This window comes from Ailuropoda melanoleuca, chromosome 11 (genome assembly GCF_002007445.2).
Source record: "Ailuropoda melanoleuca isolate Jingjing chromosome 11, ASM200744v2, whole genome shotgun sequence".
Classification (NCBI taxonomy): Eukaryota; Metazoa; Chordata; class Mammalia; order Carnivora; family Ursidae; genus Ailuropoda; species Ailuropoda melanoleuca.
Window position 1 is genome coordinate 77,931,897 of NC_048228.1, and position 24,018 is coordinate 77,955,914.

Below are 24,018 nucleotides of genomic sequence, written 5' to 3' on the forward strand. Positions count from 1 at the left end.
GCTTCAAGTTCTAAGCTGTTGGACTGGATACAGCCTTTTCTTTCTCTTTTTTCCCTCTTCAGTCATCCCTTTCTAGATACTTGGTATTCCTCTGTCTCCTAACTTCTCACACCAATATACCTGGAAAAAATCTGGTTGCCCAAAGACTCGCCCCTGTGGACAAGCACCGTGGCCTCATGGAACAAGGCTGGGTTTGTAGTCCACCTGCCTGGGGGGCAAAACCCCAGCTTTGCTACTTATCAGACACATGACTTTCGAAAAGACACCTCACCTCTCTGAGCACCAGTTTCTTAACTGGTAAAATAGATAAAATAATCCAGACCTCACAAGGTTATTGTGAAAATCAGCTGAATTAATGAATCCAAAAAAGCCTGGTATGTTGTAGGCACTCAAGAAACACATTTCCTTCCCCTTCCCTTGTAGTGTGAATGCGTTCTGCTAGCCTTTCCATTTTACCCCTTTTGATTCCTTTTTGTTTTCATTGGTTCAATAAATATTTATTGAATGCTGTGTGCCAGCACAGCACGAGGCATTGGAGAGATAACGATCAACAAAATTGACCCTCTCTGCCCTCTAGAAACTCCCAGGCAGGTTAAGATAGTGTTGCGAGAGCTATGAAATGGGAGGGGGCAGCCCCGGAGGCTTGGGCAGGGGGTTAAGAAGGACTAAGGGAAAGAAGTGGCATCTGAGCAAAGATCTACAGAATGAGTAGGAGTTAGGGCAGCTGAGCAGAGAGAAGAGGGGACAGGAAGTAGCCAGGTGTAGAAGAAAAAGAGTGGGGAATTGTCAGGTCTCCAGAACTAGCTGAGTACGGCTGTCTCAGAGAAAAGGTGTGCTGTGAAGAAACGCAACCTTTGTTCCGTTCAGCTTTAAACAGGGTTCATGGGCCTGTGTTAGCTGTAGAAGGAAGAGATTTGGTCCCTATAACAAGGAAGTGGGAAGAACCTTAAATCTTCTTTCTTAGGGTTTTGAGTTCCAGAAAATGGCGGAGCCCTGCATTTACTAAACTGCAGAGGGAACAGCTTTCTCTCAGGCAACAGCATGGTGAATCTGAGCACTCCCCCTAGTGGGCAACTCCCACTGTTCTGGCTCCCTGGTCCCAGGTGATACCCACCAACCTTGATCTTGTGGCGGAAAGTTTGGAGGGTCAGCCAGGGCTCTTATGGTTCCCCACCCCTTCCCTCCTTAGGTCCACTTTCCAGCCTCTGGAACCTTCCTTCCTTTCCTCTCAGAAATCAGACTGCAGCTACACGTGCTGGCCAGGGCATCCCCACTCTCCCCCTGGCAGCCCTACAGACATGCAGACTTCTCAGCAAAGATGAGGGGGGCCTATAGTCCTCCACAGGACTGTGAGGGCAGAGGAGGGTTCCAGGTAAAATTTTCCTAGACTCACTGGTTCCCTCGGTGGGCTTATATTTTCCTGTGACTCTGTTCCACACAGTTATACCCACAATCAAATGCAACACCAAACCCCTGCATTTGCAAGAAATATGACCTTTCCTGAGCTAATTTTTAGCCATCCTTCTTTCTTGGCTTGCTCTACTTTGTTTGTCAAAAAATCTTCATTAATGATTAACCAACCACGAGGCTTAAATAGGCCTTAGTCATTCTGAGGCAGGTAAGACAAGTTGCTGAAGTCCAGTTGTTTCTGAAATGACCTTGCTGGGGGCACTGGGTCAAGACATTATGAGCTTATGGTATTATGATAACACTGGGCCATGCCAGTTTGCTTTTTGCAGGGAATTTTCCTCTCTGTTTTCAGGACCTTTATTCTAAAGAGTGGTGGCACCAGGAAATGGTATTTCTATCAGCCTCACCAGCTTCACCCCAACCCTGATTCAAATATGGCCACTTGATATTTTCTCACTCTTAAAGTGCTAAGCAAACCCCATCCTGACAGGTCCTTCATCTCCCCTTTCCAAATAAGATGTGCCCCTAAGAGGAGAAATTCTGGAAACGTGGCTGATTCTAAATGTGCTCTAGCATTTCTAGAAGGAAGCATTTGGAGCCTAAGAGACAACTGAGAAAAGAATCTATTTCACATCATTTCCTGACACTGAAGTGCGAATATCCCCTGCCCTCTGTGAGTATTTCTTCTTATTCCTCATTTTCCTTATGCTTGGGAATACTTACTATATGTTGTGTAGTTTACATGGACTTTTTAAAAAAACTTTATTAAAAATAATGTAGATCTAGAATTGTGCACATATCACATATAGCTTGATGAACGTTCAAAAACAGTATATCCATGTCACCAGCATCCAGGTGAGAGACACGACCACTATACTAGAAGCTTCCCTAGTGGCCCCGTCCAGTCACTGCCTCCTCCCCAAGGGTAACCACCCCTCTGACTTCTAACAGCATAGATTAGCTCCGCATGGGTCATTTTTCTCATGCTTGAAATCGCTGCTACTATTATCCCTTTTAGAGATAGAAAACAGGGAGGCAGAGAGAGGTTTAATAACTCCCCCAAGGTCACATAGCTGGTAAGTGAAGAGCCTGAATTTGAACCCAGATTATCTAACTCCAGAGTTGGGACAAGGGTTTGTGTCTGGGTGGGTAGTGGGGGGGAGTAATTGTCATATACCCATTTTGTAAGGACTTAATTTGTTTCTTCTAGAAGTTTACACTGCTCTCCTAACAGAGTCACTTCACCATAAAGATCATTGGAAAGAAGAGAATAAAAACCCAGCATACATGCTGGAGGATGCGGCACAAAACCTTTAGAAGTTTCTGGGCCCTGTGGGATTGTCCTTTTATTCCCCATGGCTCCAAATCTCTTGCATTCCCGCATCCCTTGTATCAAACTCCACTTTCAGGAAGGGAAGGAATGAACTAATTCACTTGGAGTTATGCATTTTTCACTAAGGGCAAAGCCCTTGTTCAATAAACTGAGGAGTGAAGTTCTAAAGTTTGGCATTTAAGGCTATACCCAGTAGGATAAAGAGAGTAACTTCAAGCATCGGGAGGTCCTCCAACTGCCACGTACCACAAAGGCAGCCCAGAAGGGAGCTCAGCCTAGGAATTCTGAGTTGTCAGGGGCCAAATAATTAGACCCTTGGAGAGTTCATTGAATAATGTTAAGGACCGATGGCCCAAATATAAGACATACTGAATAAAGTCCTGGAAAGACATGCCAATCAAGGGAACTTCTTTATTCTGAAATGGTAATATTGTTATCAGCTTCCCTGGGAACAGCATTTCGGCTGTCCACAGAAGGCTGACTTCAGCTCTACCTCTCTTGAGCTTCAGGACAATCTGTAAGACAGTTACAGAAGACATTCTCCTTCCTGTTCTCCTTATTCGTTCATTTGTTTATTCAAGAAATGTATTTTTGGGGTTTTTTTTTTTTTTGAGCATCTTTTGTGTGCCAGGCATTGTGGTGGGACCTAAAGAAACAATGGTGAACATTATCTCCATTTTTTTAAAGATTTTTTTTATTTACTCATTTTTAAAAAAGATTTTATTTATTTATTGGAGAGAGAGACAGAGAGCACAAGCAGGGGGAGGGGCAGGAGAAGCAGACTCCCTGCTGAGCAGGAAGCCCAATGCGGGGGATCAATCCTGGGACTCCAGGATCATGACCTGAGCTGCAGGTAGACGCTTAACCGACTGAGCCACCCAGGCGTCACACGTTATCTCCACCTTATCAAGGAAGAAATTGAGGCCCAAAGAGGATACATGGCTTACCCAAGATGACAGTGACACTCTAAATTAAATACTATGGCGTGACTGTTTGTGTGGTGCCAAAGGCTTTAAACACAGTGTTTCACTAAGATCTCATGACAACTCTATGAGGCCGTTACCCTTAAGTCCCATTTCATGAATGGCAAACTGAGTGGCAGAGGGAAATTAAATGACTACCAAGGCCTCACAGCTGTGGGTGGAAGAGCCACCATTCACACCCCAGTTGGGTCAACTCGGGAAATGAGAGCGTTTCAAAGGATAAGAGCGCTATGGTTCTGAGGGAGTCTATAAAGTGACTTGGTTCGCTCAGCGTCAGCCCTCCTTCCCTGGTGAAACAGATACCTCAGTGCATCTCTCAGAACAGCTTTTTCACCCAAATGTTAAATACGCCCAATTCAAATGGAACTTGGAATTTGAAGTTTTAAAAAACATACCACACTAGCTTGATGCTTTCATTTAAACACTCTGCCTCAAATAGAGCTAGGATATTCCACCAACAGGAGGGAGATTGGCCATTGAAAATTTCACTTCCGCTTTTCTGGAATGTTCCCCCTGATAATCTGAGTGTTTGTGTACCTCTTTCACCCCAAGGTTAATCTCACCATGGGGTAATCACATGAGGGAGCGCCCGGCTCCTTGTGTTTTGAGATTTTCGCAGTAAAAGACAGCATCCCATTTTCTCTACAGAGCACCAGCAGTACCTAGCACCATGTGGCACAGACGGCCTCCTCATGGGTCTCCCCAGCTCCATTCTTACTCCCTTTCCACCTTCCATTCACCCTCCACATCACAGCAAGAGTGATCTTCCTAAAACCAAACCTGAATGACATGTCAAAAACCTTTACGTATCTGGCCTGGGTGGGTAGTGGTGCAGTTTTATATGGCTAACATCACATAGCACTGTGTTAAGTACTTAACAGAAATTGGCCCATGTAATCCTCTTAACAACTCCATGAAATATTCTTTTTATTACTTTTAGGTTAGGGTTTGGGGTTAGGGTATATGCCTGGTATCCTGCAGTTCAGAGACCTCTCCAGAGAATAAAACCCTGTGCTTCTGCCAGACTGAAAATAGACATGGCAGCCATCTACCCAGCTGAAGCAAGGAGGGGATTGGGGGCTCTAAATACTCTTTAAATAGATATTCAATTGGTCCTGCTGTTTTTTACATGAGATATTATTCTTATTCCCGTTTTGTAAACAAGGAACCTGAGTCAGAGCGGTTAAGTGAGTTATCTGAGGTCACACAGCTAGTAAGTGACAGAATCAGGATTTAGACTCAGACAACCTGACTACAGAATCCACAATCTTTTTTTATTTTTCTATTTTTAAAAAAGATTTTATTTATTTGACAGAGAGAGCACAAGCAGGGAGAACGGCAGACAGAGGGAGAGAGAGAAGCAGGCTCCCCACTGAGCAGAGAGCTTGATGTGGGGCTTGATCCCAAGACCCCAGGATCATGACCTGAGCCAAAGGCAGACGCTGAACCAACAGAGCCATCCAGGCACCCCAACACATTCTTTTTAAAAATTTTTTAAATTTTTTAATTTTTTGAGAGAGAATCTCAAGCAGACTCCACTGCTGAGTGCAGAGCCCAACGTGGGGCTCAATCTCACAATCCTGAGATCACAACCTGAGCTGAAACCAAGAGTCAGATGCTTAGCCAACTATACCACCCAGGTGCCCCCAGAATTCTTAACCAGATCCCTGGATTGCAATTTACTTAACTGAAGAGTATAGAGGGTGTAGCAAATTCGGTTAAGCGCTTGACAAGCTCACTTTGGAGATGTACTGAACTTGAAACACCTGTAGAGAATTCAGGCAAAGTCCAGAAGGTAATTGGCTATAAAAAAGTGGGTTAAAACTATGGGTTTTAAAAGGATGACCCTTTATAACAAAATATCACTTCTGGAAATTTTCTTTCTCTCTTTTTTTTTTAAAAGATTTTATTTATTTATTTGAGAGAGAGAGCATGCGCAAGAGAGCACAAGCAGGGGAGAGGGCTGTTCGATGGGCACAGATGGCCACAGATTCCATTGATCAGCAACAGGACCAAACCCCCAGTTAGCAGATTAAACAGCCCCCTGCATCAGAAACCAGCAAAGACCGCAGACCAACATGAAGATCCAGAGCTTCTCACCTCCTGCCATGATGTTATGTGAGCTCCCGGCAAACCGCCATTTTGAAGGAGGAAGACCGAGAAGAGGAAAAGAGCTCTGGGGAGGTGAACTTTAAATGATTGACTATTTACTTGAGAGAGACTTTTTAATCTAAAATAGATTATTGTAAACCCAAAGAACCTGAGGTACCTTGCACTGCAAGACTGAATGTTGCGGTTACTGGGTCTCCCCAGGAGCACAAAGGTGTCAACTGTTGTATTAAACTACGAAAACTATTTTCTACATCTGAGTGCATAGAATGCACTCCTTGCCCCATTTTTCTTTTTACTCGTGGCATGATAGTTTCGCGTGTGATTGACAAATTTTGGGGGGAAAAAACCCAGCATCCCAGGCTAAGTAATTCCCTCTTCCTCTGGGGAAGGAGCTTAATGGTAGATGAGCTCCTCTCTGTTCTTCCCTCTCCTAAATCCTCCCAGGCCTGGGGTTGCCTGGGACTGGGTGGGGTAGGTCTGCCTGATTCAGGGTTTTATTTTACAGATCTGGCTCCCATGCCAAGCCAAGTCCTCCAACATCCTCCAGTCTCCTCCATCAGTAATAAACATGATACTCCCACCTCTATTGTTTTTATTTTATTGAGGATAAAACTAACATAACATAATATTCACCATTTAATTATTTTAAAGCATACAATTCAGCAGCTTTTATAATATTAACAATGTTGTGTAACTATCACCGCTATATAGTTCCAGAACATTTTCATCACTACTCCCTGCAAAAAAAAGAAGCCATCCCCATTAAGCAGTTACCCCCATACCCTGTACCTCCAGCCCCCAGCAACCGCTGATCTGCTTGCTGTCTCTATGAACTTCTCTATTCTGGATATTTCATCGAAATGGACTCATATAACATGTGGCCATTTATGACTGGCTTCCTTCACTTAGAATGTTTTGAATGATTCATCCATGTTATTGCCTGTATCTGTACTTCATTTCTTTTTATGCCTCATTAATGTTCCATTGTATGGATATACCACATTTTGAAAAATTGAACTATTGAATGGATATTGAATAGTTGATGGACATTTGTCTTGTTTCTACCTTTTGACCATTATGAATAATGTTGCTATGAATATACATGTTCAAGTTTTTGTTTGAACACTTGTTTTCGTTGCTCCTACGAGTACCTACCTAGGAGTACACCTGCTGAGTCATATAAAAATTCTGTTTCATTTTTGAGGAAGCGCCAAACCGTTTTGCACGACAATTGCACTATTTTACATTACCACCAGCAATGTACGAGGGTTACAATTCCTCCATATACTTGCCAATACTTTTTTATCTTTCTTTCTTTTTATTATAGCCATCCTAGTGGATGCGAAGTGGTATTTCATTGAGGTTTTGAGTTGCATTTCCCTGATGACTAACGATATGGAGAATGTTTTCCTATGTTAATTGATCAAATTCTATATCTTCCTTGGAGAAATATGAATTCAGTTTCTTTACTCATTTTTAATTGGGTTGTCTTTTTGTTGTTGAGTTGTAAAAGCTCTTTATAGATTCTGGATACCAAGCCCATTTCAAATATATGATTTGCAAATATTTTCTCCCATTCTGTGGGTTATCTTTTCACTTTCTTTTTTTTTTTTAAGATTTTATTTATTTATTTGACAGAGATAGAGACAGCTAGTGAGAGAGGGAACACAAGCAGGGGGAGTGGGAGAGGAAGAAGCAGGCTCATAGCAGAGGAGCCTGATGTGGGGCTGGATCCCATAACACCAGGATCACGCCCTGAGCTGAAGGCAGACGCTTAACCGCTGTGCCACCCAGGCGCCCCTATCTTTTCACTTTCTTAATGGTGTGCTGTGATGAAAAAATGTTTGATTGTGACAAAGTCCAATTTATCTATTTTTTGTCTTTTGTTGCTTGTGCTTTTCGTGTCATACCTAAGACTCCATTGCCAAATCCAAGATCATAAAGATTTTTCTCTCTGATTTCTTCGGCGCTATCACCAAATGCCAAGTTGGGAGGAGAGTGCAATAATCCAGCATTTTTTGGTTATTTCCACCACACAGATAAAATAGGTGTAAATAACCTTATTCAGGTGTTGAGTATTTATTACCTTCTTATTTTGTTTTATTTTATTTATTTTTTTAGGATTTTATTTATTTATCAGAGAGAGAGAGAGGATGCGCTCGTGCACAAGCAGGGGGAGTGGCAGGCAGAGGGAGAAGCAGACTCCCCACTGAGCAAGGAGCCCAATGCAGGACACAATCCCAGGATCCTGGGATCATGACCTGAGCCAACGGCAGAGGCTTAACTGACTGCGCCACCCGGGAGTCCCTATATACTACCTTTTTAAATGTAATATATTTCATTATAAGTGCATATAATTTGATTTTTAATAATGGCTGTATTTAACAATTTGTTCACAAAATTGCTGAAAATTTAACAATTAGCTCTCCTGAGGGAGCACCAGCCAGCTCCAGCCTGGGCTGGAGACCTGCTTTGAGCTGAGAGACATATCTCTTGCATAAACAAAAGAGCATGAGCAATGAGGCCAGATGCACCTCTCTCAGACTTACTTCTTGTGAGAATTTGGGCAAGTCGCTGAATCTCAGTGTCTTCATCGATAACATGAGATGGTAATATGAATCTCTCTCGTGTGCGATAAAGCTTAGAGATAAATACATAGAGTCTCATCCACAAGAGAGCAAAACTGCTTATTTAATATTATTTTGCCATAGCTTTAAGCATAGCTTCAACTTTCCTTTGTCGTCAGAGAGACACTTGAGCGTCCCCCAGGGTACAGTGCGGAGTTTCCAAGTCCCCCATGAGGTCGAGCATTTGCTCAGGACGCAGATGCAAATGAATTCGCTCCTTACACACCTTGCAGGGGCAGAGCCCTGGAAATCTTGCCCCGGGCAGTTTGGGAGGGGGCGGGGAGCAGAGCGTCAGGCTCAGGGCTGCCCGAGAAATTAGAGAATCGGATTAGGATGATGTGTCTCCCTCCAAGGCCTTCGTGGCTCCTCAAATATATTCCTGACAGACGGCTCAGGAACTTGACAATTCTACCCTTCCCTTTCCAGCGAGGGTTGACCCTGCACACATCACAGGGATCGGCTTATCAACCCGCGGGGGGGAGGGGGGAGAGGGCGGGGCCCAGGGAAATGTCCACGGGCGGTAGGGCTTTAGAGATCGGAGGCAGGGAGGACTGGGGCAAAGTTTCTGGCATAGAGGAAGGCTTTGCAGGGTGCTGTCGGGACACGAAGGAAGGAAAAGATCCGAAGCAGTGGTGAAGGGGAGAGGGGCAAGAAGAGACACAAAGCCTGTTCCCCACCTCCCAGAGCTGCGGAGCCTCTGAGATCCCACCAGCCCGTGAGAAAGCGAACATCCTCTTGGCTTTTCTGCGTCCTCAAGGGCAAGTGCCAGGGACACAGCTCAGCAGGAAGCAAACACAGGGTGGCTGGCACTTCAACTGCCTTCAACTCGTTTGTCAACATCGCACAGCCTCTTTGGAGAGGCCTGTGGAAAGAGGAGCTGAGAAGTATAATCCTTTCGCCCTGGGGAGGCCAGGTGCTTTTCCCCCTAGTTACTGGTCACTTACGAAACAGCCACCTGTCATCATGTGGATGTGGAAAATCCAGCATTCCACCACCCCCGCCAGCAGGACACTAATTCAGAGAATGGTGGCCAAGAGAGGGTCTGGAAACCCGGGTTCGTTGTGCTTGGCTAGGGGCCCCTGAGCAAGTCACCTGGCGTCTCTAGGCTTCCTTATTCTTTCTGTCAGTTAGAGATAATAGTATCTCCCCCTGGCAAGGTTTACATAACTCGAGCAAAATGCTTTGCCCAATGGTAGGTCATGTCATGTGCATTCAATAAACTGAGCAATGGGTGTTATTACTACTGCCTGTGTGATCTTGGGCAAGTTATTTCATCTATTTGGGTCTTAGTTTCCTCATTGGTGTATTGTGGGTCTGATGATCGTGGAGGCATCTCAGGTTCTAGCATTCTGTTATTCCATGGCAAACAAGACTCTCACTCTGGTGCAGGCCTATCCACGGCAAGAGATTAGGCCATTGGCTGTTGCTGTTGCAATGCTCAGATAGCAAAGAACTTTGAGAGCAGAGAAGACTTGTTTACCCCTCCCCTTGAACAGAGTTTTAAGGCTCTGGGACAAGAGCTCTTTGCGGTGTTTCTCTAACCACAGAATTAGGAAAGGGGACAGGGTGCTAGGCAGCAGGATGTATTAAAATGCTGCCAAGAGGCAGGAATGCACATGATCTCTGGCCCAGGTCATGGCAGACATGTCAACATTTGCCTGGGGTTCCAGCAACATCTCTTTGGATTCTACCCCCAAAACAGCTGGTGATAGAATTGGGATGAGACAGCTCTACACTTTCAGAATAAAATTCCCCCTCTGGACTCCAGATGAATGAGGCAAAGTCTTCCTTTTCTGAATGGGGCCCAGTGAATAATTACAATTGAGAGAGGTGGAGAGAAAGATGGGTGGGCGAAGTCAAGGCTGCGTCTCTGGGTTGGAGAGGATGAAGGTGTAGGTGGAAGGACAGTGGAACCCTCTCAATGAGCTCAGCCCCGCCTAGTATTTTGAGTTGTCCTGATGTCCTTAACTCAGGGACATAATGGGATAAAGATTGATGACCTTGGACACAGAGCAGAGAGACAAGCTTCTTTTCCTCAGACCTGGGTCTCTAGGGCAGGATGCTAAGGATTTCAGGCTGATTTATTCCCGGAATATTTTAGGTCAACCCTATCTCCATAAAAAAGAAAACACAAGGGGGAAAAAAAAAGTACAATTATGTGCAGGGCACATTTTCTACAATCTGTATTTTCCCAGAGCCTCATTTCTTTTGGGCCCCCCCCTAATTTCCATTAATGATTTCCGGATGTCAGTTAAGGAGCTGGTTTCCAGCTGGTAGAAAGCATTGCTCATTAACAATATCCACGAGACCCCAGGCCTTTGGATGACAAGTCACAGGGTTTCTGTCACCCTCCCAGCTGGAAGGTCTCTGCTAAACGGCAAACTTCCTGAAGTTTTTCCCTACACGTCTTGGACTGTGATAACCTTTCAAGATCACACTTTGGTTTTTTTTACACCATCTCGAATATTTGTGCCACTAATTCCCTGGCTCTCGGTCAGTATGAAAGAAGCATCTGTCACAGAAAAGTGACTTGAGTGAGCAAGGGGCACCCAGCTGCCATCCATGTGTGTCTCTGGCACTCTGTCTCTGCCTGGCCCCGGAGGGGTGAGAGCTGCAAGTCATCTTAGCGTGAGTTCTTATTCACCCTCGCCTGCTCACTGACCCATCTTCCATGATCATGCCATGGCCACGCCTTTATACTAAATGACGACAAGATATCCTCCAAGTCCTCAGAACCAGAGCCTCATTTTAACTTACTCACCTCTTTGAAAGCCTTATCTCCAAATGTAGTCAGTCTTCTTCTGAGGTATGGGGACTGGGCTTCAATATATGCACCACATTTTAGCCCAGAAGAGGTAGTGTTCCTTCTTCTTTCTGTTCATGCTGATGTTGGTGAAGAGGAGGGAGAAGAGAACATACTCTAGAATTTCAGAGGAATATAAAGCTTCAGGAAATATCCAGAGGTTAGCATCTGGCACCAAGAATGTAAAATAAGAAGAAAAGTTAAGAGAACTCAAATCACTGGGCCTGAAATAGAAAAGGCTGATTTTCTTTTATTGAAATATGCTTAATTGAAATATGCAGGCTTAAATATGCTCGCCATACAACCTGGATGTGTAGGAAAAATATTCTTTGTGTTTTCATCTTATTTGTTGTTACTTGCTAGGTAAAGAGGGGAAATATAATCAAATGTCCAATCCAGCTTAAAATTTAGTTGGTTTTGTGGTTGTTGCTGTTGTTGTTGCTTTTTAAGAGAGAGATCGTGGGGGAAGGGTGTGGGCGGTAGAGGGAGAGAGAATCCCAAGCTGACTCTGCACCGAACATGGAGCCCAACACAGGGCTCTATCTCACGACACTGAGGCCAGGACCTGAGCTGAAACCAAGAGTCAGATGCTCAACTGACTGCACCACCCAGAAGCCCCTTAAAACTTAGCTTAAATCGCTCATTTAATTGGTCCCTCTTGGGTCTTGCTCAGGATCATTCTCGAGGGGGTGTCTGAGCCTTTGGTCCGTGGCACTGTTGTGGGAGGAGAGGGCACCTTGGCCTTATGCAAGCCTTAGGTGGGGGCTTGTTCCTGGACGTTCAGCTGGTGCCCTACTAATGTCTGCAGCTAGCAAGGCTCCTGGTCTGGGCTCCCCATCTCTTGTCCCTGGCTTCTCACCTCACCTCAGCTCCTTCTGGAGCTGTGCACCCTTCAGAGCTCTGCCCCAACCTCCCTCTGCCATCCTGGTGCAGTGGACATCAGGGCTGGCTCACAGGCTCTCCAATGGGAATGGAGGAGCCTTGGGACTAAAGCAGTAGGCTCTCTCTGCCCCCAATAAGCAGCCAGCCTTTTGTACCACTTTGACTGCCCCCTCCACACTTGGCTCCCATCCCAGAGCACAGCCTGCTACCAGAGTTCGCCTCGCAGAGTCCAAAACAAACAGAGAGTGGAGAAGAAACCTGTCTTCTAGATGCCTCTCAGTGTGTTGAACACACCTGTTAAAGGGACATCAGAGCACGTATCTCACCACCTCCCCTCTTAACTTGCTTCAGTTCACGGCATCCTCTTCCCACAATGCCCCAGGACAAGAAGAGGCAGCAGACTCGTTTACTTCCTCTGCTGTACAGTTTCCTGGCTTGAGCCTAAACAGAACTTACAGACTGCTGGTTAAACCCAAATCGTAAACAGCATTACCTTCTCTGTTCTATGAGAAAAACTCTGCGATCCCGACCAACTGGGAGCTGAAGTTATTTAGAAAAATCCTTTCTCAAACCTAGCATTCAAGTTACTGTCTTGCTGTGAAATCTTATTTTGAATGTCAAAACTGAATACCACCTCTCTTTCGCTTTGAATTCCTTTAGGAACCATTCTAATCACTTCTCCAGATAAAAGGATTCCTCCAGCCAGTGGGGAAAGAGCGAAAAAGGAAAGTACATTAATCCCCCATTGACAACAGCCTGCGTACTCCTTGATGGGCAAAGGTAATTCCCCCAAAGTGCTTACTTAATTTTTTTTTTGTTTTTTTGTTTTTTTTTTTTTAGGGAAGGGAAGGGAAAAGAAGGAAGGAAATCAGTATTTTGAAGATAATCACTAATTTTCCCCTGTTTTGATAAGATAGAACAAGGAAAATTTGGGTTCAATCAAAATGGAAACTGTTTTGAGCAGTGTGAGAGAAGCTGAGCATGTCACCCTACTTGGGAATTAGAGTACGAAAGGGGAATTGTGCCAAAGATGAAGAGATGAACTAAATGACCTCTGCAGATCTCTTCTAGATCACATACTTGCTCGCCTAATCCCAAGAAGGCCTGGAGTTGATGTTAGAGCCATCTTTTCTGGAGTCCAGTATACGTTCATGGTCAAAGGTGCCACACCCAGCATGGTAGCTTCTGTGAGAACAGGACCATTATGGGACCAGGAAGTCCTTGGTTCTGCAGAGTCTGTAAATCCTTTCCAGCCAGGGGACTGAAACTCTGTAAACCTCAGGGGAGTCAGAGGCTTCTGGAAAGAAGCACGTCAGAAAGGCAGCAGAGACCCCTTTACACCTGGAGATGGAGAAGCTGAGGGGACTTTGGGGAGCGTGAAGCAACCCCACCAGAGGGCCTGCTTGTGACTCTATGAGGGCTGCTTAAACAGGGTTCTTGAAAAAAATGTCACTTGGTTTCTCCAAGCCTGTTTCCTTATCCATAGAAAGAGGGCATTGGTGCATGCCTCCTGTATTTATTGAGCAAATTGAGAGATAACATAGATCCAGCCCCGCGCCCAGGGCCTGACACATAGCAAGTTGTCAGTAAATGGTAGCTGGTTTTGGGACTACTATTCTCTTTGGGGAAACTCTTAAAAAAAAAAAAAACCAATACAGGCAAGACAGAGTAGAAAAACCTGCACGAGGATCTTCTGGCATACAAAATAAACAAAAGATTGCTTTGTACGGATCTTTTTTCCCTCCTGGATAGAACCAAGGAGCAAAGATGATTCTGAAGTTACAGCCCATGTTGTCAAAAAGAAGGCTAATGTAACCCAGATCATCTGGGTTTTCACTGGGAAAATGGCAAGTATATTTGACCCCCACCATGCAGGGGAAGGGTCAAATGCTGAGAACTCGGCCCCTCTACTATTCTCTTGTGACCCCAGAAAAGTCAGAATCCTCAGGCTGAGTGATCTGGGGCAATGTATGCATGATACTGAGTGGGAGGACTCCGGGTTGAGTGGAGAATGGAAAATTCCTATTTTTATTGTGCTTCATAACTGTTGGGTTAAATATGAACAAAAGAAATAGAAATAAGGCACACCAGAATTAGGGGCGGGAGAACCAGGGAATTCAGGGATCCATGAAGTAAAATCAAGAATAAAAAAAAAAAAAAGGTACTCGAGTGAGAACTGGAATCACCATGATTCAGCAGCTCTAGAAATCTTTACAGTCACCACCCCCATGATTTTCCAGATAAGGAAACTGAGGTTTGTAAAGTCAGGTTACTCGCCCAAGTCTACAGTGAACAAATCTGGGTCTCTCGACTTCAGTCTAGCACTCTTTCCACATCCAGGGATTGTAGAGAAGACCCTGAGAGGGCAGAGCCAAGAAGGAAAAAAACAGGTCATTTCTAGCCAAGTCCCAAGCTCTATGATTGGTTGGCGGGCAGCTTACAGCTTCATGAAAGGAAACTTGACTCCAAGAGCCACAGCCAGGAGAAGGCCCTGGGGATGGAGGCCCAGTGTTAAAACAGCAAGAAGTCGGAGTTGAGCAATGGGTGGCAGGACTCCAGGCCCCGGAAGGGAGCACATGCACCTGTTCAGGTACTGAAGCATGACAGGACTTGGGCAGCCCAACCCCAATAGGAGAGAAGCCAGAGGAGGGCAGAGCAAAGGGCCTGGTTGAAAAATTCACTTTACAACACTCTCCACATTTCAGTGGCCCTTCTTCCTTCCTTCCCCCTTCCTTTCTCTCATACTCCTTCCTTTCCTCCTTCCTTCCTTCCTTCCTTCCTTCCTTCCTTCCTTCCTTTCCTAACCAGCATCTAAATCCCCCTTCTGAATTTTGAGGAACCCCCCCACTGTGAGTCAGAGCTGGTGCTCCTTGCACCAGTGTCTCAAGAGTCAACCAGAAGACAAGAACCCAGTGTAACCACACAGTAACTTCTGGTTGCTAGCCAATGCGTGCGTTGTACAGAAGCAAAAAAGCAGAAATCCTTGCCCTTCTTATTCTTGACCACCGAAGGAACCGCACAAGTTGTAGGACACCACCACCCAGGACTTTGAATTATGCGAAGTCATGGAAACAGTGGTGTTGGAGCCATGATGGCAGCTGAGGTGGTCTAGCATTAAGATTCATGTCCAAGGATAGTGACCATGGTTGATGATGGTGGTGGCATCCCGGCCACATTGTCTGCTGCCCAGCCTCCCTGGCCTCCAGGCCTGCTTCTCCTACCTTCTTACAGATTCTGTGAGCAAACTTCCATGACTTCATTTTCCAATGTTGTTGGCCAGCACTTGACTGCAGATCCTGGCCGACACAGGCATCATTCCTCCCCTGTAACAGCAGGAGCCAAACGAGTTTAGATGGCTAGGACCCAGCTCAATTGTGACTCTTACAAAGGCAGATGTGAGAGCCTGATGGAAGATAAAAAGGCTCACAGTGGAACACATGTGGTGGAAACACATTTGCAAAACCATCTGTTATCCTTGCCAAAACCACTTACACGATGTTGGGACGGAGATTGGCCTGACACTGCTGCTCTCCATGAGGGACAGACCCAACGTTCACATTCAAGGCTTAGAACCTCACCCAGAGTCACACAGGTAGCTAAGTGACAGAATGCATGGGAGCCGTTGGGTTCAATTGAACTTTGAAATGTCAGGAAGAAAAGAAGCTTTGGCTCCTTCTTAAAAGAGGCATTAGATGCTAAAGGTCTGGTCTGGATTATATAATCTGCGCCAAGGACTTCCTCAGCTCCATAAACAATGAGGCATTGATTGAGGGAGAAAGGGAGTTGAGAACTGTTTCCTGATTGAAACAAGGAAGACAACCCCAGGATCTGTAAACCACACTGAGAAAGTTACATAGCCACACTGTGTTCTTGCTTCTCCATGCTGTTCCTAAAAGAGGAAGAAGGGAGAAATCCATGCTGGATTTGGGGAAGTACCCTCTGATCTTCCATTGGGCTCTCATTGTCTATGTCCATGCCCTAGGCTCCTTTTTCCTTCCTTGCAACAAGCCCCAGGGACTCTGTTTCCATTTCCTACCTGCTCTTTCCTCTGGAGTTCTTATCAAAATGGCTACAGAGGAAGAACATCTCATTCCAGCTGCCCCCAAAGATAAATGCTAGCCCCAATTCTCTTAAGGATTTTCTTCCTAAGAATTCAGGACAAACAGGGGACAAGAAAAATACAAAGAGATGGTTCGTTACAAAGCTTAAGAATCTTACAAGGTTCCCGTAATCCTTACAAGGTTCCCTCGCGTGCTGAGCCAAGACTCTACTAACCACAGCTAACACGTCCTGGCCATTTCTTATTCACCAGGCACCAACTGCCTCAGCAGGTGTCGCACCCTTCATGTTCCCAACAGCCCTCTGCATGTTATTAATGGGACTGAAGCCACAGAGGCTAAATGACTTTTCCAAGTTCAACTGGTAGTTAGCTTCAGAACTGGAATTTGAACCCAAGCCTGTCTAACTCCATATCTGCTGCTTTTCTTTTACATTTTAGTTTTGTTTTATAATGCCCACTTTCATCCTTGTGCCTTCTTCCTGTCCTCTTCCCCCTTATAAATTAGTTCTGTTAATTTCTGATTTATCTTTCTAGTGTTGCTTTTCAAGAAGAGACATACACACACACACACACACACACACAGATGAAAGCTGATGCTGTTTATACCATGCCCAGTTGAACGCCTACTCTGTCTTTTTTTAAAAAAAACAATTTAGGGGCACCTGGGTGGCTCAATCGGTTAAGTGTCTGACTTGATTTTGGCTCAGGTCATGACCTCAGGGTTGTGAGAATGTGTCAGTCTCCACACTGAGCATGGAGTCTGCTTAAGATTCTCTCTCTCCCTCTCCCTCTGCCCCTCCCCACCCTCATGCTTGCACATGCTCTCTCCCTCTCTTAAAAAAAATCAATTTACCCCCACAAAATCTCAATTTAATCAGAAGTAAAGGGTTTTCCAGAGCCAAATAAGTGGGGAACTGGAAGGAAGTGGATGCTTTTTTAGGTGGTTGAAAACAGACACCTAAGAATCTTCCTACATAGCCTAAACCCCCCACCCCCACGATAGTTTTTAAAAGTGTCTCAGCAATAATGTTAGCGTTTGGATATCAGAATCAGCAATAATATTAGTGTTTGGATATCAGAAACAAAAGTGTGAACAACTTGGAACTATCCCTAAAATAAAATAGAAATCAGGTATGATCCTAGTAAGTGCTTGGTGCCTTTGTGGCCGAGCCTGTGCACAGAGCACAACTCAGGAAGCATGCTACTGTAACCAAAAGTAATAAAAACTAAATTGTAATATTTACTCATAGACTTCAAAGAATATCAACAGAAACCTAATTCATAAGCCTCAGCAAATGTCTCCAATCCAAATTCTCTCCAGTATCCAGTCCATACTTCGTCTTCCTCCCCCTACCTTTCTCGCTCCCCCTTAGCTCTTGAGTATGCAGATCAACTTGGCTCCTGGTGCTAAGTCTTCCATGGTCCCGTCCCACTTCTTAGATCCTGTCTATTCTAACTATCTCCTTATTCCTTCTAGAATCTAGCAAATTGAGCTGGCAATGATTCCTCTTCCATGGCAGGAGTGGAGCTACTTTTAGCAATACTTGTGTGCTGAGAAAGCAATTCCTTGTACACCACACAGCAATTCATCTTTGGTAATAGTTGCAGTTTAGTGGAGAAACCTACCAGGTATGTCTCTGATAAGGAAAAAGAAATTACATCAATTATTTCAATAAGGAAACTTTGATATAAAGAACTGTTGACTAATACTAATAAAAGGTGACTAACTACTAAAAGAGTAAGAGGCGCCCCCGAGGGGCTCAGCAGTAACCAGTTGCAATAAAAAGAAGCTTCTAGGGGTGCCTGGGTGGCTCAATCAGTTGAGCACCTGGTTCTTGGTTTCGGCTCAGGTCATGGTGTTGGGATCGTGAGATCAAGCCCCATATTGGGCTTGCCACTCAATGGGAAGTCAGCTGGGGAATCTCTTCTTCTCCATCTCCCTCTGCCCCTCCCCCCTGCTCATGCTCTCTCTCTCTCTCAAAAATAAAATAAATAAATCAATAAATCTTAAAAAAAAAGAAGTAGGAGACACTTTCACCTTTAGGCTGAAGGAGCCTGGACAAAGCAGGGACTAAGGGCTTAGGAGATCTCTTGAAAGAGGCTGCTGCAAGAACACCAGCCTGACAGGGCCAAGAGACACAGGCTAGAGCTGTCCCTGGAAGAGGTTCTCTATTGTCAGACGTCGTGGGCGACCAAAGCTGCTTAAGTCACAGTAGGGAGAGCAAGGGGTTAGGGTGCAGCTAAAGGTTGTCCACATGGGCAGTTGGGCTGCCATGTTGACTAATAACAATGGAGGGAACTAGAACAAATAACAACGGAAGGGAACTCTCTTTCTGTGGCTATGTCCTTGCAGTGTCACTCCAGTGCCTTATTGAAGAAACCTAACATTCTGCCAGCTGGCAAAAGAGACATGTTTACAGGGTCTGGCTCTGATAACACACAGCTGGGTAAAGAAGGTTGACTTGGAACAGAAAGACAATAAACTGGTAAAAGGCACAGGCCCTGGCCAATCAGAGGGGATGCCCATCTGTAAACAACCAGTAGAGACCTACTGGTTCGTTTTAGGTGAGTACCCTGAGTTGTGCAAAGATGGATTTCTCTAGTCTCTGTTTCAGCTTTCTGCTGTATCCCTAGAGATTGCATGGGAGGAAAACCTGGGATACAGGATATAGCCTGTTCTCAAAAATCAGAAAGATCCAGGGATGCCTGGGTGACACAGTTAGTTAAGCCTCCCACTCTTGGTTTCAGCTCAGGTCATAATCTCGGGGTCCTGGGATCCACTGCTGTGTCGGGCTCGGCACTCAGTGCAGAGTCTGCATAAAATTCTCCCTATCCCATTGCCCCTCCCCCTTGTGCTCTTTCTCTCTTGCTCTCTCACTCTCTCTCTCTCTAAACTAAATAAATAAATCCTTTTTAAAAAATTAGGAAGATCCAATATGAACAGGGCAGGTGATGGGGGACAAGGTATACCAAAGGATAATTTTTTAAAAAAAGATTTCATTCATTTATTTGACAGAGACAGAGAGAGAGGGAGCGAGCAAGCAAGCAAAAGCAGGGGAAGCAGTAGAGGAAGAAGGAAAAGCCGGCTCCCCACTGAGCAGGGAGCCTGACACGGGGCTTGACTTCAGGACGCTGGGATCATGACCTGAGCCGAAGACAGATGCTTAACTGACTGAGTCACCCAGGCACCCCTCCAAAAGATAATTTTTATTGCAGACATTTATAAAGTGCCAATTACGAGCCAGACATTGTACTTGATAATTTATATGCATTATCTAATTTAGAGCATATAACAATCTTAGAAGGCTGGTGTTATTCCTGTCTTTTAGGTGAGAACACTGAGTTTCACAGATATTAGGTAAGTTCATGAAGTCACACAGCTCATGTGGTGGAAAAGGGATGTGAGCTAAGGTCAGCTTAATCACAACCAAAGCCTGTTTCATCTATCTTTTCTTAGAGGGTTGTGTTAAGCTGCTATAGTTCTTAAATTGTTGCTTTATATATAGGAAGAGAGCAAACTTGTTAATGATTATTCATCTAGGTCTTATAACCAGCATATAATGTCCTCCTTCATCCCTTATGATCATTTTCAACTTAGATTCTATTTTAACCATGACTGAAATTACTATCCCACCTTTCCTTTGGCTTCCTTGTAGGTGTTTTTCCACTCCTTATTTTCAAGTTCTCCATATCCTTTTAGTGCAAATGTGTCTCTGGAGACAACATATAACTGGATGGAGGAGAGGAGGATGTTGTCATCATGATTTTAAAAGTTCAATCTACGGGCTGCCTGGGTGGCTCAGTCATTAAGCGTCTACCTTCGGCTCAGGGTGTGATCCCGGCATTCTGGGATCAAGCCCCACATCAGGCTCCTCCACTGGGAGCCTGCTTTTTCCTCTCCCACTCCCCCTGCTTGTGTTCCCTCTCTTGCTGGCTGTCTCTCTGTCGAATAAATAAATAAAATCTTTTAAAAAAATAAAAGTTCAATCTAAGAGTCTCTCACTTCTTATCTTTGATTCTAAAGTCTGTGCACTTTAGAATAAAGCACACACTATATGTCTGCTCAGAATAAGCTGGCAGGGGGTTGGGAAGATTCAGAAGCAAAGACAAAAAAAAAACAAAAAAACAAACCCAGACAGGAGACCAGCGGTCAGTATGTGGGTGCTAAGCCCTGCAAGGGCTGTGAGGAGTGGACCAGGGAGGACCTCAGCTTTCAGAGAACTGGGATAATAAGCAGGAAAATGATGTAGAAACATGAACCTCTTCTTAGAATAGGGGGTGCGGGTGGGAGTCTGATCATAGAGTCACAATCAAGTTTAGGGTTATCAGTACCAGAAATAAGCGAAATGAAATAAAGAATATGAAAAGACATGGCGTTTACAAATATTAAAATATTTATGACTCCATATCCCAATATCATGGGGAGGTTTTTTTTTTAGCAGATGTGCTAAATGACTTCTTCCACCAATGCATCCCGAAAAAAACTGCTTCCTTCTCTCAGTGTTTGTGTTTTTTCCATCTCTGTTGCTGTAGTGGGTATACTTGTGGGTAAATCAAATTCCTTCAAAAACAATTGAACAAAATAGTTTCTAACACAATATAAATCTGGCAATTACTCTTTTCTGAAAGACTGAATGACTTAACCACCTTTCTCCTCCCAGTTCTGTGCCTCCTCCCTGCCATCAAAGGCACTCCTCTGCGAAAGGGAATAAAGGCATCAAACACCATATCTATTCCTCACAGAAAGAGAAGTGGAAAGATTGTCAACAGGACAGTCCCAAAGGGCCATCCGTTTGACTCATTTGTTATTTTCCTTTGATAGTCACCCAGATTATTCGATGTCCCAGAAATTGCAAGTTTGGGGTTTTATTGACTCTCACTTTGGTTCACTAACTATGGAAAATTTATCTTGCATCATTTGACCCACGGATAAAATCCCTTACATCCAGAGAGCATTTTCCAGGTATGAAACGCTTCCACATTTGGCTTGCCTTGTGAGGCCTCCCACTGCTCACTGAACTGAAATTTTACAGGCCGAGAATGCAGAATGGTGTTTTAAAGGTCACAGCTAGTTAGTGACAGAACCGAGATTCAAATCCAGTTTCTGACCTCAGGTTTAGTTCTCTTTTCACTTTTCATTGTTTCCTCCTCTCCTTCAATGATCTTGTCCTCTGCTCTATCTCAGCCCCTGCCAGGGTCACACCTTAGACCTTGTCATTACTAAGAATCTACTTATAATGTTAGTTTTAAGCATGGCACCTACCACCAACTTTTTTTTTTAAGATTTATTTAGTTATTTAAGAAACACAGAAAGCACGAGCGGGAGGGGCAGAGGGAGAGGGAGAGGGAATCCTAAGCAGACTCTGTGCTGAGGGTGGAGCCCAACCACAGGGGCTCCATCTCACAACCTTGAGATCACGACCTGAGGCAAAACCAAGAGTCAGTTGCTTAACAGACTGCGCCACCCAGGTGCCTCGCCACCACCAACAACTTTTATTTTTCCAGCTCATTCCCTCTTGACAATGACCCCAACATTTCTTTGATCCCACCAGGACCTATAATTCATTAGTCTGGCCTCTTCCCCCCATATTCTTGCTTTCTGGCGTTCCCGGCTCAGATTTTGCGGTACTCTCTGTCAGCATCCCCCTCAGCTCCCTTGCCCCATTTGATTCCTGGTAAAATCTAATTTGCCACCAACTTGGCAGTTCCCACCAGGCTGCTGAATGTGGCCAAAGGCACACACATGCACACACACATAGCACAGATTCATTATCAATCTCTGAAGCTTTCCTTTAATAAATAGCATCTCTCTTCCCCATCAGGTTCTCAGCAAGTTGAAAAATAATACAAAGTAAATGGGGAGGCCAAACATCGGCTTTATTATGAATAAAGACCATATTAGAAGATAGGCATTTGGTCTGTTGGCCAAGGTACTAAGTCCCAGTACCCATCCAGCCCCAGCAGCAGCAGCAGCACTGAACTGGGGCTCTACCTTCAATTATTTCCATAATCCAGCTGCTCCTCGCCATCTTAATCACTACCACTGGGTCCAGGCCACCAGCAGTCTCCCCTGGAATTGTGCAGTAGTCTCCTAATTGTCTCCAGGCGTCAACCCTCACCCCCACTCCTCTCTTCTCATCAAAACAGCCAGAGAAAGCCTTTTAAATCAGTAGTTCTCAACCTTGGCTTGACATTAAAATCACCCGGGCAAGTTTTAAAAGTCTGGCTACCCAATCCTCACCAAGTAATTCAGAGTTGGGGGTGAGACTTGGGCGCGGTGATCTTGTAAAGCTCCCCAGGAGATCCCCTGGGCAGCCAAAGTTGAAAACCAGTGCAGTCAGATGTGTCAGTCCTCTGCTCTCACCGCTCCCCACATGACTTCCGTTTCCACCCAGAGTGAAAAGCAAAGCCCTTTAAAAGGCCTGCAGAGCTACTCATGAGCTGACTTTCCTGTAACCCCCCAAGCTCCTCTCCAGGACCACTGGCCTTCTCGTTATTCCTCAAACACACTGAGTGAGCTCTTCCCAGAGGTCTTTACACTTGCTAGTCTTCTCACGGTCTAGAGAGCCATTCCTCAAGATAGCCACGTGCCTCAGTCCACTTCCTTTAGGTCTCTGTTCCAATATCTCTTTATTAAGAGCCTTTTTCCAAATACTCGATTTAAAGAAACACACACACACTCCACCCCATCAGTCTCTGTTTCCATCACTCTGCTTCATGCTTCCCCATGGCACTGTCGACTCTCACCCTCACTAGAATGGAAGCGCCTTCAAGGCCGGAATCTCCCCCTGGTTTGTTCACAGATACATTCTGAGCACCTAGAATGGTGCGTGACACAGTGGGGGAACTTAATAAATAGCCATGAATGAAGAAATGAGTGAATGAGTGAACTCCTTTGCAAAACGTTGGCTCCACCACACTCTCTTCTTCTTGGTGTAGGAAACTAACCGGGTTACCATCAACCAAGATATATCCAACTGAGGATACCAGGTATGACTTTTAACTTGCTAAAGGGAAATATGAGTGGATAGGAAAAATACCCTCTCTCCTCTCTCTCCTTTTTATCTCCCCAGCCCTACCAATGTCTCTGAAACAAGATGAGCCCTCAGTAAAGTATGCTGAGTTCAGCCTGAGCATTTCCAATGGTGAGGTGCCTTGCCCAGTTTGGCTGTGAAGAGAAGCAGGGTGGTGGGGTGTCTGGATCAGTGCCACTGAAGACACATCCTGCAGAGCTTCTATCCACGTGGAGGAAGCCATACAGTGTCAGTCCAAAGCCAATAGCAAAATCAACAAAGGAAGAAGGGAGGATCAGAACCAGACTCCACAATGGGTCATCCTGTGCACGTCGTTACCAGAATAGGTAGGTTTTTGGTTTGCAAAGGGGGGCAGGCAGAAGAGGAATGGAAAGGAGGAAATATTTCTGTCTAATGCATTGATTTTTGAATACATTTTTCTTATAAGTAAATACTCAGAAATCTAGGAAAATCTTAAAAGTAAAATAAGGTAGGGGGCACCTAGGTGGCGCAGTTGTTAAGCGTCTGCCTTCANTTTCTTATAAGTAAATACTCAGAAATCTAGGAAAATCTTAAAAGTAAAATAAGGTAGGGGGCACCTAGGTGGTACAGTTGTTAAGCGTCTGCCTTCAGCTCAGGGCATGATCCTGGAGTTATGGGATCGAGCCCCACATCAGGCTCCTCTGCTATGAGCCTGCTTCTTCCTCTCCCACTCCCCCTGCTTGTGTTCCCTCTCTCGTTGGCTGTCTCTGTCAATTAAATAAATAAAACCTTTAAAAAAAAAAGTAAAATAAG

The 24,018-nt window shown here is 44.8% G+C and overlaps 1 long non-coding RNA gene across 1 annotated transcript; it reads left to right on the forward strand.

Moving 5' to 3' along the window:
• Positions 1–5,337: 5,337 nt before the first annotated feature.
• Positions 5,338–23,714, forward strand: LOC117804441. The gene is made up of 3 exons (XR_004628896.1): positions 5,338–5,910; positions 12,811–12,930; positions 23,284–23,714. It is a non-coding gene; the product is annotated as an uncharacterized LOC117804441 (long non-coding RNA).
• The last annotated feature ends 304 nt before the right edge of the window (positions 23,715–24,018 follow it).